Genomic DNA, 17,245 nt, shown 5'->3' with positions numbered 1-17,245 from the left:
GAGACCCTGAGTGCCTGAGAACTCCTCACCTGCAGGAATGCCTTGCCTGCCTGCCTGCTGGTTAGGAACAGGAATTTACTGGCGTGTAGTACCACAAAGAATTGTAAGGAAGCAATTTCCTCTATGCTATAAGAAGCCTTAGATAGAAAACAGAAAGACACATGCTTGTGTTTTTTATGGCAACCTGACCACAGTGGAAGGATGCAAAAAATTAAGTCAAAATACAGTCTCAATCTGAAACATCCTTGTGCTTTGGAGGGGTAATCTAAAGCACAGTGGTATAGGGGAAGAGGAGAAAGGTTGCTTGCCCTTATCTGTGACAATTTACATAATTTTATTCATCATAATTAGCCATGAGTGGTTGGGCATGGTGACTTTTATTCACAGAAATAATCTACCCTAACACGGTATATTGACAGAGCTGGGACTTGGCTAGTTCTTGCTGGGATGAAATACTCTCTCATCACGACCTGCAGTGTTTGTACCAACAGAGGGGAGGCTGAAAAAAGGAGCTGGGTGTGCTTCCAAGGCCTTACTTGCACTGGAACTTCTCATGGCCTGTATTAGTAGATAGGGCAGTGCAGTTGTATAAAGCAATTTGCCAATTTGCTGCTTCTTACATATTTGGAAGTTTATTTTAAACTAAAAAAAACCCACAAACCTTACCTATTATAAGGACATGTTCTGCTCACCTATGTTGTTTGAAATTCATCTCTTTGGATCCATTGTATTTTTATTGTTTGTTTGTTTGTTTGTTTTTTTAATACTGGAAAATCCATCTCTTTGGATTTCTCATATTTTTCTTGGAATGAAATGAAAAGTATGGTAAATCCAAAGAGATGGATTTCAAACAGCTTATGAGTAGAACGTGTCTTTCCTATCTAAGTGGCCCAAACTTTGAGGTAGTCTAAATGTTTTTAGGAGTCATAAACAGATTTCACCTGTGTTCATCCCACAGTAGTATTAATGCTGATTTTATTTTAATTGTCAGCAAGTTTGAACACCTGATCTCGTACACATGTGCAATATCAATAAAAGTCTCTCAAACCAATTAGAAATACTTCATTAACTTGTGAGTTTTGACATGTGGTAACATGTTTCTTTTATACAGCATTATGCTTTGACCTTCCCTATAGAAAGAAATGGGTTTCCTGACAGTAAAATTTCAGTAGAAATGGGCAAATTAGGAATATTCAATATAGCGTTTTTTTTTTGTTTGTTTGGTTTTTTTTTTGTTTTTTTTTTTTTTTTTACTGAATATGCAGGGAAGCTTGCGCTTTTGCTTTTGTTTTTTATCTTCAGGAGGAGAAAGATGTTTCAGAGAAATGCAGTCTTAGCAGGAATGGCACGTGCTCTGTGCTAAGTAGGCACAGAGCACTGTATAGCCTGGAAGATGGAAAGGGAGTAATACAGCAGAGTCCTGGGCACGTGTTGGAGTGTGAGGAGGCTGGTGCAGGGAGAAGAGGAGCTATAAAGAGGTTTTACATTCATTTGCAGGTTAGTAGAGAAGGCTATGTCTGACACAGGACAAAACTAAAAGATGAATAAGGGATGGAGATGTTGTGACATGGTGAAACCAGAAGAAAGGCAAGTGACTGCTGTTCTGGAGGTTTGAGGAAGGAGTAAAAGTTTGGGGGGGGACAGGGTATATTTTGGGGCTACTTTTTCCACTACAGTTCTAAATGTGACTGTTCGGCAGTATTGTTGCACCTGTGGGGTGTGTGATGTGCTGTCCCAGCAGTGATCCCAGCTGTAGCTTCTACTATGTGAGAGTGCTTGGACTGGGGGAGGGAGGGCAATTACCAAAAAAAAAACCCACACCTCTTCTTCTACCACCAATTGTGGTTGGAAGTAGTAAATCTAGCAAATCCCATCTCATGGAATGTGGTCCAGGATCTCAAATTCTACCCCCACACACCCCCCAGCGCTGAACTCTGGCAGCGTCCCCCTGGTGCTTTGGGGCCATCCCCTGCTCCTGCCGCCGCCTGAGCCCTTGTCCATGGCGTGCTGCAGGGCCTGGGGCAGGGCCCCCCGGTCACCCCCAGCCCTGCCCCTGCCCCCTGCGGCCGGGCCCGGCCCCGTCCCCGTGCCCGCTCCTCCCGGGCCCGGGGCGTGTCGGTGCGGGTGTCGGTGTGGCGGCTCCTCCTCCCCTCCTCCCCTCGCTCCCTGCCCGCGGAAGATGGCGGCCGGGCGGCGCGGCGGCGGCTCCCCCAGCGGCCGGAGGGACGCCCAGCGGCCGGCAGCCGGCGGGCCGCGGCCGGCCTGAGGCACAGCTCTCCGCGGCGCCGGGGGGACGGCGGCCCCCAGCGAGCCCGGAGCCCGGCCCCCAGCCCGCCCGGCGCGGCTCCTGCGGCAGGTGAGGAGGGCGAGGAGGAGGAGGAGGGCGGCGGCGGCCCGGCCTCGGGGGGCGGCGGGGGCCGGCAGCCACCTGTGCGGGCCCGGCGGGGGGAGCGGGGCGAGGGGCGAGGGGCCGGGCCGCCAGGGCTCGCTCCCCGCGGGCTCCCGGCCGCTGGGCTCCAGCCCCGGGCCCGAGGCACGCTGACGGCGGCGGTGGAGCGCCGGGCAGGAGCCGGGGTTAGCGCCGTGCTGGCTGCACGCCTCGCTGCGAGAGCACCCCGAGAGCCACAGGTATTCACGGGCACGGAGCGGCCCCGTGTGCCCCTTCCGCGGCTCGGGGCCGTGCCTCCTCGCCGGCAGGAGCAGAGCCCCAGGACCGGAGCGCGGGGACAGCCGAGGCGCCCCATCTGCAGCGGGCGGGGTGGCGGAGCTGCGCCGGGCCGGGCTCACGGAGCCGGCTCCTGGCAGCTGCCCCCGCAGCAGCTCCCCAGCCCGTGCCCCTCGCCGCTCGGGCCGGCTGTGCCGTGCTGAGGGCCCGGCCGCTTCCAAGAGCAGCCGAACTGCGCTAGGCCCGCGCTGAGCCAGTGGAAAAACTCCCTGCTAGAGGCTGGCAGCCGGCAGCAAATATTCTAAAACTTTTCCACTGTCAGCAGCTGTGAACATGGATGTATCTCGTAGCGTTATTGTTTGCTACGCTCACTGTTCTAAGATTTTTCCTTGTCACCCCAGATTGCTCTTTCTTCTCACTTCTCCCCTTTAGGTTTTTCTTTTTCCCTAAATCCATGGTGTTGCCCTCTTTGCTGCTACTTCTCCAACTTGTTTTCCTATTGCGTCTCTCCTTCCTCTATTTTGATATTTTTTCAGCCTATATAAAGGTTTTTTGTCCCTCTGTATGATTTTGACCTATGAATCACTGGAAATCTCAGAGCGCAGCGTAAATGAGCTGCAGAGCAGGGGCACGGAGCAGAACTAGTGGCACATCTGGCCTCGCCAGAGCTGTGCTCGGGTCACACAACCCAGAGCTGCTGCTGGGCTCCCGAACCTGGTGTCAGAGCCAGTGCTGCCCCCTGGGGAGGGAGTTCTGGGGCACCGGGCAGCACAACGGGGGTACGGTACAGAACAAGCTGAGAATTGCTGTTTTAAGGTTTAGAGTAATACCTGTGAGTGTCTGTCAGTCCAGGAGCACGTACACACGTATGCCATGTGTTTTCGGCAGTATCCAGTAGTTGCAGCGATGGTGCTGCATGGTTTTCGTGTAAGGCACGTCTTAGTGTCCCGGTGCCTAACCTTACATCGATGAGCTGGTAAAAATAAAAAGACTGGGCCTGGTTTTATATTAGCATTTCTATGGCTCCTTAAAAAATAAAATGGGGGGAGAGGGGATATCCAAATGCAGATGAGGCCCTGATGTGGCCTGAACCACAGCGTATCTCCTCTTACTGTGCCCTGTGTGAGGGGTTTAAATGCCTATCTCTGATCTCTCTGTGGTGTATCTGGAATATGCAGTGGTTCTCAGAGCAGAGCTGCATAGATAAGATAATCTGTTTCATTTTAATTGGCAGAGTTGTTTACACATGATCTCTCACTCGTTTTCCTCTTTTAAAGGAATGCGTATCTGTCCCTGATTACAGCTCAGGTCAAAATCCCTCAGCACTCTCAGCAAATCTCCTCTAATTGGTCTCATTTACCTCTCATAAGGTTGCGCTTAAATTCTCTCTCTTCTCAAATCCTTCTCCCCAGCCCCTAACAAAATTTATTATGGGGTGTTTTACAGATGAGGGAAGAGCCTCTGGCTGTCAGCAGCCTTTGCAGCACATCACATTTGCAGCCCAAGTGCCGCCGCAGCGCGGTTTGGGGTGCCAGGCGGCGATGCGGCAGCAGCACACACGCAGTCTGTGCCGGGGCTGCTGGGCGCGAGCGCCGCTTCCGCCGCCGCTCCTGGAAATAATTGGGGTGAATGCTCCCGCTTGTTGGCTCCGCTCCTCTAGCCTTTACGTAGGCGCTGCCGAAGCAAGGGTCTCGGAGTTCAATTTTTCCCTTTCTAGCTGTCTTTCCAGTCTCGGTGATTGAGTGTAAATACCGCCGAGCTGCTGCTGCTGTCTGCAAGAACGGGCTTTGAACAGCTCAGAACTGGCAGAAGCCTGGCGCTGGGAGCTTATTTTTAGAAGGCCCGGAGCAACATCAGCTGCCTTTGTAAAACGTGCTGTGATTTTCCCGAGCACGGTCGCTTTGGTTAATTGAACGTAACATGAAGAGGTAAAGCTCTGCCTTTCATTATGCCTGTGCCGAGGCACTTCACCCCTGGCCTGCGCCAGCCTGGTCTGCAGGCGCAGCACATGCCTGGTCTCAGCGCTGATTCCAGCTCTGGAAATCTCCGAGGCCGTGTTTTCCGTGAGCTGTGCCCGCTGCCCTTGTGCTGCTGGTTTTCCCACTCCGCCAACATCAGAGGGGAACGTGAGCGCTGCTGGAGCCGCCCCAGCCCGGCTCCCAGGCTGTGCTGCAGCAGCTCAGGTACTTGTGCGTGGCTGCTCCTGCTCTCCAGCAGCAACCTCCAGCAGAGCTGTGCACAGCTGCCTCTTAAATCCCTCTGAAGGACTGCCTGGAGTGCGTACACCAGAGCCCTAGCTGTTCTGTCTGCATAGCAGTATTTGAAGGTCTCGGGCCCCTGGCAGTTGCTGTTTGGGGACGTTTTTTCAATACAGACCAATATCCAGAAATGTTGTGCTATAGATGGCTAGACTGAATCCATATGTGCCCTATTAAAAATGCAGTAGAAACCTGTAGATGTGCGTGATGAATTAATTTCTACATCAGGAAGATATCTGTCCTCCATCACGTTATTGCCAGCTGTAATATTTTTAGTAAGCTAACTGATGGCCCAGCGAAGGCGAGGTGGCTGATAAGATTGTGAAACGCAGCCCAGGCCTTCTCAAAATATTTGTGGCTTTTACTGGGTAAGGTCCCAAGATCCGTTTTCACAGAAGCGGGAATTGGTGTTTGCTTGTTTTTTAAAGCGGCACAAGCTCCCCAGACGAGAAGAGGGATGGTCACGGCCTGTCTCTATATATAGACTGAGCCTGCTTTGGATTTCGTTCAGTAAAATGGACAGCATGAAATAAATAACAGCTTCACGCAGCACTTGCACGTGCACTGACAACACCGAAGGGATGTTCAGAAATACCTGTCCCTTAACTGCGTTTGTAGCTGCGTGTTACCAGCGCTGTCCTTCCTGCTGGCGTTGCAAACACAAAATATCGCCAGTGTTTGCGCCTGCTCTCAGGCTGAAACATTAATACTTAACTTAGCCTAAAACACTGCACGCTGCCTTTCCGGACATGGAAAGGAGAAACATGTTTTGTCCTCTCCTTGGTGCATGGGGCGTGGGCAGATCCTACTGCCGGTCCCAAGCTGCGTGCGTCACCCCGCAGTTACCATCTCCAGTGCCTGGGGCAGTGCTTTGTGTGCGGGGTGGAAGAGAGGGAGCAGGACCAGAATACAGCCGTACTGCGCCAGGCTGATCTGTTTTCTTCCTGGGCTGCAGTGCAGTGTTCTCATTATTCTGAATTTGCTTTTTCTTCCCTTTTTTTTCCCCTTTGGAAGTGTCTACGTGTGTGGAAAAGGCTGTACGGGGCATTCCCTGCAAAGCAAGAGCCAGCAGAGGCTGTTTCTCCTTCCCTACCTCCCTGCTCACAGGAGGAGACGAGGGCTTGCGGGCACCTCCTCAGGGAGGGAGGCTTTCCCCAGGAGGGGAGAGAGTAGGACACGACACCGCGTGTGATAAACGACATGCCAAGGGGTCACGGCCCTCCCCGGGCCTGGGGACCGCTGCTGCTTTTATTTATTGATGTGCAGTTGTCCTCTGTATCCAGCAACCCTCTTGGGAGCCGGGTTGGCATAGATAATGCAAGAAGGAAGGAGGGGAGAGGGACAGCGAGATGACAATTTTATCCCTCCTTCCTTCATCTATTTTTTCTGCAGTTCTAGTCTGCCATCTGGTCTTCCTCCTCTGTTTCCCTGGTCTCACACATCCTTCATTTCTGCACCAGAAACTTCCAAGAAGATGGCTTTCCTCCGAGCGGCTCCTGCTGGGAGGCCTGCATGTCAGCACCGCTCGGTTACCTGGTGGAGCAGCTTGGTTTTCTTTGGTTGTGTTTAGCCTTACGGTTGTGGATGATTCCATTAGCCTAATATTTTATTGGTCTTTCAGCTCGTCTCTAATTAATGCTAATTTGCTTGGCAGTACTTCTGTAGTAAAATCAGAGTTTGCATGTGGAGTTTTGAGCTCCTCATCAGATATTAACTCTTAAATTATCAATCACTTTGGTATAAATTCTTTAAAGGAAATAGTAGGATGACAGGCCCTAGCTATGATAATCTCCGAGTAATAGAGATCAATTTGGAAAACAAAAAAGTGCAGATTTCCTTCAGGAAGCTTAGAAGAACCCCAGAAGATCTTGTAAACTTGTATTTTTGTCTTACTAAACAGCTTTGTGTTAGCTCTTGGCCTAACTTGATACTTTTGAGCACACAGGAAATTTCACATCAGAAAGGGCTTTTAGGACAGCTAATTTAATCATCTCAGGGCTGATGAGGGTTGTAGAGTCATCTGACTGTACATAAAGGTCTACATCTGAGGTGGCCCCATCTGAGCTGGCTGCTTTGTGTTCCTTTTGCGTTAGGGCATAGCTCGTTTCGTCCTAAAGCAGAAGGTCACCTCTGGGGAGATGGATCACAAAAGAAGTCTTCTTTTGTCTTTCCACTGACTATAATTGAGGCCGAGGATGCTTGGTGCAGATGTAGGAAATGTCAGCAGGACAGACGTCTAACAGGAGAGAAGCTGAACACCTCCCAGAGGGATGCTCACTTGCTTCTCATCCTGGGCTCCTTTCAGTGCAGCACTTTTAATGCCTTCACTGACAATTGATTTACGTAAATTTGTCTCTTCTGAACTCAGCTCTCCTACCCGTCTTCTTTACAGCGCTTTTTCTTTAGTTTTCTTCTTTTTTGGGGGGTATTATTTCTGAGGTAGTGGCTCTGTGACACTCACCCTTCATTCTGAAAGCTTTTGCAAATGCCGTGCTGTGCAACTGTTGGTGGCCTTTTTGCTCTTAGCTCTGTGGTTAAGTTGTTCAGCGGTCAGGGTCCCCCTCCAGCTGGTGACCAGGACCGTACTGTGGTCCTGGCCAGCTGTGCCTGTTCCAGGGAAACCACACCAGGTCACGAGCAGGTCTGTGTTCCACACAGGATCCAAATAGTTGAGGTTACGCTTGGCTCTGGGAGCAAGCTGAATGTCAAAATGACCTGTAATGTCCTATGTGGCTTTTTTCGGCAAAGAAGCAGGCTTCTCTCCTGCCTTGCTTTGCACTGTTGGAAGTTTTATTTATCAACAAATGATGAGTTCAGGGTTGGGACGGACCAGAACGGTGGCATGTTATTTCTAGGTCACTGCTCGAGAGGCATAAAATAATTTCACAGCGAGCTGAATACCTCTTTAATATTTGATGGCCCAAGGTGAATGAGGAGCCCAGTAAGACTGGGAACACAGTGCGAGCTGATAAAAGGCAGAAATTGTCAGTGGAGAAAAGGCTGGGGTCTTGGCTGACTCCTTAAAGCGTTGTCCTCTTCCACCTGTCATTGCCCACGTCTGGCTTGTGCTTCTCTTCCGGGGATCATCTGCGCGGCCGTCTGCTCCGAGCCTAGGGACGTCTTGGAAGTGGCATCGTGTCAGCTGAGGAGGTGGGGAACTGGAATCAGCAGCATGCTCCTGCCACTGAACCCCCTGCCCTTCCAGTTACTGCAGGCTGGGAGATAGAAAAAGAGCAGGCAGAAAGTAACGAAGGCACTGCATCGATCCGCACTGAACGAACCGCCTTGTGAGAGGACTGCCGGAGCTCCCTGTCTCTCAGCTTTTGAACCCCCTTTCAGGAGAACCATACAAGAAAAGACAGCATTGAACCTGTCTTTTCAGTAGCATAAATGGGGTCTTGGGCTAGTCCAAAGGCTACAAAGAGGCAGATTCATTTCAGCATCGAAGCCTGGCGTAAACTGCTAGTCTCCATGTCTAGATATTGTCCAGAGCACCTCTGAAACATCAAGCCTTCCCTTCTCCATTTCAGTTACAAAGAACATATTTTAATTTGTTACTTTTAATTTCCTTTTTCATTTTTTTTCTCCTCTTTAAATGTTCTGGATTCAGTCAGCGATACTTCAGCTCAAACTGCATGTGCTTTACTTTTGGCTGAGTCATAATCATCTTCCTCCTAAGCAGAGATCTGTCACTGTCTCCTGATTTAGTTTTGTCTGCAGGCTTCCATCCATATCCTTTTATGTTCCCGTTTCAGATCTGGCCGCTTGTATCAAAGCGTGGTGTGAACAAGTCTACTTCCCTGAGTCAAGGCTACCACGAAAACGTGCTGCGATGTGTTAGCACCTATGGGTTAGCGTCGTGTGACAGCGTGGGAACAGGGGAGGTTTCCATGGCCCGAGTCCATAGAAAGACAGAGATTTCTGCAGGAAAACTTGCTTTGCCTCAGATGAAATAATGGTGTTTGCCTTCCCAGCATTACTTTTAGATACAGATTCCTCACTAACCACATGTGATGGTACAGTGCCTGTGGTAGCGGGCAGAGCTCGGAGGTGTCTGTGGTGTCTGTGGGCAGGTTAAGGATGAGCTAGTGCTCAGGAATTGTCCTGCTTGCAGCTGGCATTGCATTAACGTTTTTCTGAGGTTGTTACAGGTAATTCTTTTGCATGTTGTAGAGCTGTTGTGTAATCACCATACTTGCATGTCCCTTGAAGCTTTTTCCCATTGCTAAATGCAGAGGGTGAAGATGCCCTTTCAGCACACTCCCCTCTTGGTTTACATTCAGGCTGATGCTACTGCTGAGAAAAGCAATCCCATCCTCTGCTGACCCTTCTCAGTATTGGCACAAGCACTCAGAAAGCAGGATCAGGAAACTGATGTGGAATTTAAAATAAACAGAACACAACAAGCCTTCTTTTTTCCTATGTTATTGTTCTGTAACATGTGTGTGTGTGGGGGGAGTTATTTTTCAGTTCATCAGTTGGAAACCCAGTCAGGCTCAGATGTTTTTGTGATGGCACACTGCAGAGTGCCTCGGGTCCTGGCGGGTTGATGAGGTGTCAGGACTGCTGTCTTTGGAGGAGAGGAGAGGTGCAGTCACCTAAATAAACACATGCCAAATTATCACCTTTAGAGTACAATTTCATGTGGTATAATCTGAAGGGAGTCTCACATTACTTCTCTTTGCATCAGGCCAGCAAGTCCAGCAAAATTTTAAAATGTCAAATTTATCAAGGTTAGACATTGGTGATAATTAACAGTGGTGCTAAACTCCAAAAGGGTGTCAGGAACAGGCAACGTAAGCAACGTAACAGACGAGCTGCGCGCCCAGCAGACTGTGAGCCAATAACTACAGCTTCATTGCTTCCTCTTCTTTTCCACTTTTAATTGGGCAGTGAATTTATTTTATCAGTGATTTCCTATGAGGAGGAAGATTGAAGAAATCAAAGCAGTAGGTGTTTCTAGAGGAGACGGAGCCAGAGGAAGAGGGAAGGTGTGACTTCGATCCAGGTACAGACCAGACCCGTGGTCACAGGTTCTGCGCTGGGATTCCTGAATTGTACTCCAGGACCTGTCAGCTTCTCTGATGAGGAATGCTTCATTATCGTTACATACCTGTGCAATTTACCAGACATGTTATGTCAGAAAACTAGTTAGGTTTGTGTAGAGTGGTTCTTGGTCTGGGGTTTTTCTTTTCGTGCCTTCTTAAAAAAGAGATGTTTCTGTGTTTTCCTCAGTATCTTAGCACCCCGCCACTGACAGGCTGACCCATGGTACTGTTCTGAACAGATCTTTGAGAACTGAAATTACTGTGTGTGCTCGGGCCCCTTCCCCTTCCTGCAATTATATCTTCCTGAAATGCATCCTGTACAAGGGTGAAGATCAGCCAGAGACAAGGCTGCAAGACAAAGCAGTGGGAGTTGATGCAGTGTCTGTGCTGGAACTGAGGCTTTTTGTGAAGGGGGTGTCTGCAAACCATTTTGTCATACAGTCTATATTCAATAGTTCTAAAAAGAATGAAGTTTAAACAAAATTAAGACAAACACCTCTTCATAGTAGGTGTAGGGTGTAAACCACAAATGAAAGATTCTTTTTCTCCCCTGTCATCAGGCTTCATCTTCATCTGGAAAAAGCATTTGGTAGGCATGCAGAGCTTGTGCAGTCTTCGTTGGCTGGTGAAGCAGGAACCGCCGTGCTCATACAGCCTCTGTTGTGTCGCTGTTGGGATGACAGAAACTGTTCCTGGGCCTGTGTGAAGTTTCATCCTACGCTGCAGTCAAGACCTTTTCTGATAGCCACCTTCCAGTGTAGCTGTGAAACTGCTGATGGAGCTGGGGAAGGGGCTGCAAGGCCTGTGAGCGCAGAGGTCAGCCCTCTCTCCATGGCCAGAATAAGAAAAAGGAGCTCACAGCCAAGCGAATGGAATGGCCCTGTCTGCGCAGACGTTAGGGCATAATCTAGCACTCATATCTCAAGTTTAGATACCCTAGAATCAATTATCCTTAGGTAATATTTTTAGTGAAATTTTGCCGTCTAACCTGATTGCACCTGACTGGAAGGAACAGAAGGAAGCAGCAAGAAATGCCTCCTTTCATGGGAAGCTGTGGGAATGGACTGGGTACTGCGGTGGGCGACATCCATTCTGTGAGGGCAAGGAGCCTTCCCATTCCTTCCTTTTCCTGGGCTGGATGCACTGAAACTGCAGAAATAGAGATCAGTGGGGAGTATGAGAAAAAAAGTGGGCTTTTAGGTAGTACTGATCTGAATCTAGCTCTGAGCGGGTAATGCCCAGAGCAAAAGGTTCCTTGTTCTGTCACTGCGCCCAGGAGCATCTTAAACAGCGATGAGAAAATGTCACCTAAAAACACTTACGAATGTATGTTAATTGTTTTAATTTTTGGAAATGACAATTCTGGGAACCAGTACATGACAGCCATGAGTGTAGTAATTCCCCCTCTGTTGTGGTTGCTCGAGTATGGTCTCTCTCCTAGGGAACAAGTCATACTGTGCATTTTTTTGGCTTGGCAAACTTCCTGCCCAAGGTCAGCGTTCCCATTACACTGGTAGCACAGCATCATGGTGCTTTAAATGTACTAACTGCAGAGGTTATAAATGACTACTGATTTTTGAATGCTGCAATATTTAAGTATTCAGCTTGGAGCATTTTATTAAAGGGGCCTCATTACCCAGAACAAGCGCCAAGTGCTTTAAAAATTCTGTGCCTGTTTAATGTAGCTCATATTGGGCATAGCTAATCACTACTGAGGCTTAAAACCTTTAGTGCATCTGGGAGCAGGTAGCTGCGAGGCTGGGCAGAGGAATCCCCTTTCTCCTTCCTCTTCAATAAAAGCTCTTTCTCGACACAGAGGTCCAATTGCTGCTGTTCCTTGTACAGTATGCGGGGCATAGCAATATGTGTGCAGCGAACTAATGCAAAGTACTCTCCTGTCTAGTGTTTCATTGTTCGTTCTGCCTGAGGCTTTGCAACCTTGGTCTTTTTTAGTTAAAGTCTTTAAACAATGGATTATCTGTTTTCACAGGCTTTAGAGGATTTGCAATAGCAGTTACCCTTAGGCATTTGGCTCAAGATTACAGCAATAAATAGGTTCACCAGAGCCCCCCCAGCCCTTCCAAGAGCCAGACGCTCATAAGATTTGCCCCTGCCATATTTATCTACTTCTAAGTCCAGTGAAGTGTGTCAACCTCTTACCAATTTGAGATAAACCCTGTTCTTTCTGACCATTTGCACTCGGATGGTTTGTGAGAAAAGGAGAATGTGTGTGGTAAGGCTGAGAGCACCCTTGTTCTGCTCACAGGACCCTCAGCCTTGCTGGTACGTTGGCTTTACTACATTACCAATATGGATTTTCCTGGAGATCAGAGACCTGTTTTGAAAGTCAGCTTTGCTTTTTTTCCCCCAGTGCCCAGCAATCTGAACATTTCATACAGCTTTAAAGTGTTCAAATTGGAATGTAACTTCAGTCAATATTGGTATTTCTGATCTTTGTGTGCCAGCTGCTATTTTCCTGAAAGAAGGTGCTGGGACTGTAAGGCCCCACAGCCGAGATTACAAACCAGTTGCCACCCAGTCGTGATATCTGACGTGGCAATTTCTGCAAGAGCACTTCCTGATTGCTTTGTTTAAACAGGGAATGTAATGTTTTCTTCTGTTACTACGAGATCTAAAGTAGTTTACGGTTATCAGACATTCGGCTGTGTTGCTTTGGAGAAAGATGTCAGCTGTCAGGAGGAGACCCAAAAGTCAGTTCTAATAAAAAGCTACATTTTCTATAGCAGCTTATTTCTGGTTAGAAGAGCTGTTCATTGTATGAGTTTGCATGGGCTGTGCTTTGCACAATGGGACTTGCTTTCTTCTAAAGAGCAGTTTCATCTCGGGAAAGTTCATTGCACAGAGATCTGTGACGTCCGTACATCCGAGGGCCTGTGAAGATTTCCACCCCAACAGATTCTATTGATTTTTCGGCAAATGCTATTTCTTAGCCTTCTGAGCTGTTCTTATCACACTGCATCGTGCTGCTCATCACAATTAAACAGCATGTGCCGTTTGGCTGCTGGCTTTATCAAAAGACCCTCCCATCGCATGTACACAAATTGGAAAAGGGAGATAATTCGATTCTCTTTAGAAGGTTTTTTTTTTTTTTACTTCATTTTTTTTTCTTCCTGTCAGTGAGTAACAATAAGCATTTACCAAATCACACTATGTTTTCAAAGTCTATAATACATGTTACCTTTGTCTTGGAAAACTTTGGGTTTACTTTTCAGCAAGAGATAAAAGCGTTTAAAGTATTTATAAATAGAGTCAGGTCAACTTCAGCACTTTGCCACGTAAATTTTCATCAGAAGATAGTGGAAGAATTGAGTCTTTTTTTGCGGCTAATACTTAAAATGATAGCAGCATTTTCTGCTGCAGCTTTACTCCTTCACAATACACTTCAATTCCCCTTCCAGGGGAAAAGTATTCTCATTTTTATTTTTAGTAGGTGGTTAAGTGATAAGAGAATTGGTAACTTAACTAAGGAGCGTAGCAAGTTTGTGGCTACACTCTAGAGAACCTTTATATAAAGGCTGTTGCTTTTTTCACTAGTTTGGAGAGGTGGGATAGGGAAATGTATCTGACCTATCTTGAGTCGGAGGGGAGTCCTCGTTGTTCTCTATAACTATCTGGAAGGAGGTTGCAGTGAGGAGAGTGTTGGGCTTTTCTCAGGTGATTGATGAGTGACAGGATGCAAGCAATGGCCTCAAGTTGTGCCAGGGTAGGGTTAGATTGGGTATCAGGAAGGATTTCCTCATGGAAACAGTTGTTACGCTTTGGAACAGGCTGCCCGAGGGGACGGTGGAGACCCCATCCGTGGGGGTATTTAAGAGATGTGTGGATGTGGCACTTAGGGATGTGGTGGACTTGTGGTGTTAGGTGGATGGTTGGACTTGATGGTCTTAAAGGCCCTTTCCAACCTAAACGATTCCATGAAAATGAGTGTCTGTTACTGTATTTCTATCAAAATTAATAGAGATGTATATGCATATATGCATATGTAGATTGCACATGCTTTAGGCTTTGCAGAGCTGCTTAGAGACTCTGAAGATCCCACCCGCACCGAGCATGCATGACCCCGGGGCTGGTCCTGGAATCTCCCGGGAACTGCAGGTCCCTGCCCGGTGGGTATGGCCAGCACTGGAGTTGTCACCAGAACTGAGGCTGTCCTGAACAGAGGTGTAGAGGGGACAGGAGGGAGCATCTGTACCAGAGCATCCCAGGGTTGTGCACCAGAACGTGACAGTGTTCAGACTGAACCGTGAAGATCCTTACAGTAGATGGAAACTGAAGCTGAAAGGTGAGGAAACTAGAGAGTATGGGTGTTGGGAAAAAATGCCTGTTTCTAGGAAATGAATGGGATTCAAAGAAACAGTGGACATGCTGAGTTGCTAGTACGGTTTGTGTGCTAATGAAATGGAAAATACTGCATTAAGGGGGTACTACATCTCCCAGCTTGTGTTGCCAGAGAGAAAAAATCAGATGGAGAATTGATGGGTGACCAGCAAGGATGGGCACACATGGTATGAGGAACGTAAGAAGGTTGGATTATAACAGGTTAGATGGGAGAGACAGGCTTTGGAGAAGAAAAGAAAATGATATAGCTAAGATAGAGATAAAAAACCAGAAGATACAAAGGTTTGTAGTACCTTCTTGTGCTTTAGAGTGGAATCCAGGTCTCTGAATCTGAAGACTTTGCTATAAGAAAATACCAAAAACCTTCTGGCAATGTTTTTCCCTTTTTGTATTTCTTCTATACCAAGAACTACCACTTAGAGTCGTTGTAATTTATGGTTGGCTCAAGGATGCCTCTGTGGCAGAGCAGACACTGACAGCACTGCCCGTATCAGCGCGGTGATCATGTAATGGAACTCCTCCTTTAGGATGCTGTTCAACGTAGAGGTTGGAGACAGGAGGAGGGACTCATGCAGAGATGTGTATGTGCATGTGTTGTACACCATCACATTCAGGTACTTCGAGAGTTGTAAAGACAAGCACTGGAAGGATGGAACGTATCAGAATTAATTTTGCCTGTGCAACCTTAATGCATCACCCTTACAAAGAACAATTTTGGACTTACGTGGGTCATGAAGATACAGGGGAAAAAATTCATTTTCCAAAACTTGTTCTTACCATCTATACATGTTTTACTGTACTTACTGTGAGGAAGAAAACATGCTACAGATCAAAGATTTTAATCTACTGGTATTAGTTGAATTTTTGGAACCCAACAATGTGTGTTAAGCTGGCATTGTTTATGTATTAATCCTTCTTGGTGGTGTTTCAAGAGTGGTATGTGCAATTCGCAGCCTTAAAGTACTGTGTCTTGGGAGCTCAACTTGCTGTGTTTGCAAGGATTGTTTTCCCTGTCTTTGGGGAGTGAGTTGCAAAAAAGTCATACCTTGAATTGTTTCCTGTGTTTTGTCATTTGGTCCTCTCTTCTGTGATAGTAACATTAGTGTTTTGGCCTAACTGATGGCAAAGCTTTGCTAGGATACAGGGAGCAAAAAACATAAATCTAAGTGCTTTTAAGGAAAAAGGAAGTGGAGAGATTGAGGGTGGGAGGTCCTGTGAAATAGCTTAATATACAACTTGTGAGTCAGTAATTTCCTCTTTCCTTTTGCAGTTTTCTTGTCCAGATGGGGTATTTTCTTTTCCCTCCTCAAGCCAGCTTTTTTTTTTTTTAAAGGAAAAAAAAAATGCAAAAATAGTGTGCAGTGGCACAGGTGTTTTTCAGGCCATAAAACTGACAGGAAGAGCAAAGAGACAGGAATCCTTTACTGGAGCAGCAGATCACGAAGCTCATGGCATAAATGCTGCTCAGATCCCCCTCCTGCTTACCCCATCTACTGCTTACCTAGACAACCCAAAACACTTCCCACCTTGAGCTGGCCAGTGAAGAAGTGTGCCTCTTTAGAACATACTCTGCCGTAATAGCTGACATGCAAAGTCTTTAGACAAGACAAGTTACTGTGAATGATTGTAAAGAAATCCTTTTAGATTCAAGACTGAAACGACAATTCAGAGAGGTCTGCCTCCCTTTTCATCTCAGTGGCATATTGCCGCAGAATCTTTTCAGTAGTTACATTTTTTCAAGTGTAACTTTTTATTATGAGGAAAAAAAATCCCACATTTTCTGTTACTGTTTTCTACATCAAGGATTTCATGTTATTTTCCCAGGAGGATTGCTCCTTTTCTTTAGATTTATATTGGTAGTGATTTAAATTTGGGGGCTCTTACTGGAGCTGCTGTGTTTTCTGCAGACCTGTTACATTAGCCCTACTTGCACTGAACTAGCTGATGTAGCTCAGCAGCCCTGTGATCTGGTGCTTTTTTCTGAATCAGTCCCGAACAAGGATCTCCTGTGTTTCATTAGGCACTATAATTAAAGCAGACCAATTTTTCCATATTACTTAGTTCAAATCCATGTCTTCACTTAGGAGAGACCAAAGAGATTAACAGTTCACTTGGTCACTTAGTCTTTGCTAAAACAAATGCTTTGCCTCTGCTCTGTTACAAAGCCACCTTTTTGGAAGACCACTGTTGGCAACCTGCATGCAGTATTTAGGATATCCGCTTTTCCTGTAATGATGTGGCAATTCATTTTACGTCATGCTACGAGTTTTGTTTGGTATTTAAATGCTATTCTGATTTATTTAGCTCTAGGAAATGTCTACTCTGGAAGGGAAGAGGCAGCCATTGCATCCAGAAGCTTACTACTTGGAGTAGGCAGCATACAGATGTAACGAGAAGTGGGACACAGCAAATGTTGGCGAGGCTGCCTGGTGACCAGTGGCTTGCTGTGCCTTTCCAGCTCTGTGGGCTGTGCAAAGATGTTTTTGAGCCTCCTGTCTTTTTAAGCAGGGTGGAAGGAAGGCTGGTGAGCTGGCTGTGGGATGTGGCTTCAAATCTTCTGGAGCAGAAGGTCGGGATGAGAGACAGGCACAGATTTTTCTGGTGGATTAAAAAAAAAAAAACCAAAACACACACAACAAAAAACAAACAGGAAGTGAGTCATGTTCCACTGCCTCTGTTAGCAGCACTGAATGGAAAAAGCTGATGGATACATGGTTTCCATATTAAATAACAAACACAATAGGTAGGAAAAGGTGTTGAGGGTTGGAAGCAAAATTTAGGCAGCACTGGGAAAATTGAAGAAGGACTTTTTGAATGTTTTAAAAAGAAACTTATAGGAGATGTTGATTTGTAATTGACCTTTTCATTTTGCACCCAGCATTGGATTCAGCTGTTTTTAAGCTCTAGATAGTTTG

At 47.0% G+C, this 17,245-nt stretch overlaps 1 protein-coding gene across 4 annotated transcripts in view; it reads left to right on the top strand.

Annotated features, from left to right (window-relative positions):
* The first annotated feature begins 2,197 nt into the window (after window positions 1-2,197).
* NDST2 (N-deacetylase and N-sulfotransferase 2) overlaps window positions 2,198-17,245 on the top strand; it is a 130,974-nt gene continuing 115,926 nt past the window's right edge. For 3 of the 4 annotated variants that reach the window (XM_082764946.1, XM_082764944.1, XM_082764948.1), the window contains exon 1: window positions 2,198-2,356. The gene's annotated coding sequence lies outside the window, so the exon portion shown is untranslated. Of the gene's footprint in view, window positions 2,357-2,496; window positions 2,629-17,245 lie in introns of those variants that run through there. The other variant, XM_082764945.1, reaches the window with a different exon arrangement.

Source organism: Aythya marila (assembly GCF_965140915.1).
Source record: "Aythya marila genome assembly, chromosome: 7".
NCBI lineage: Eukaryota > Metazoa > Chordata > Aves > Anseriformes > Anatidae > Aythya > Aythya marila.
The sequence above is the reverse complement of the archived record's forward strand: the minus strand, read 5'-3'. Positions and strand labels throughout refer to the sequence as shown.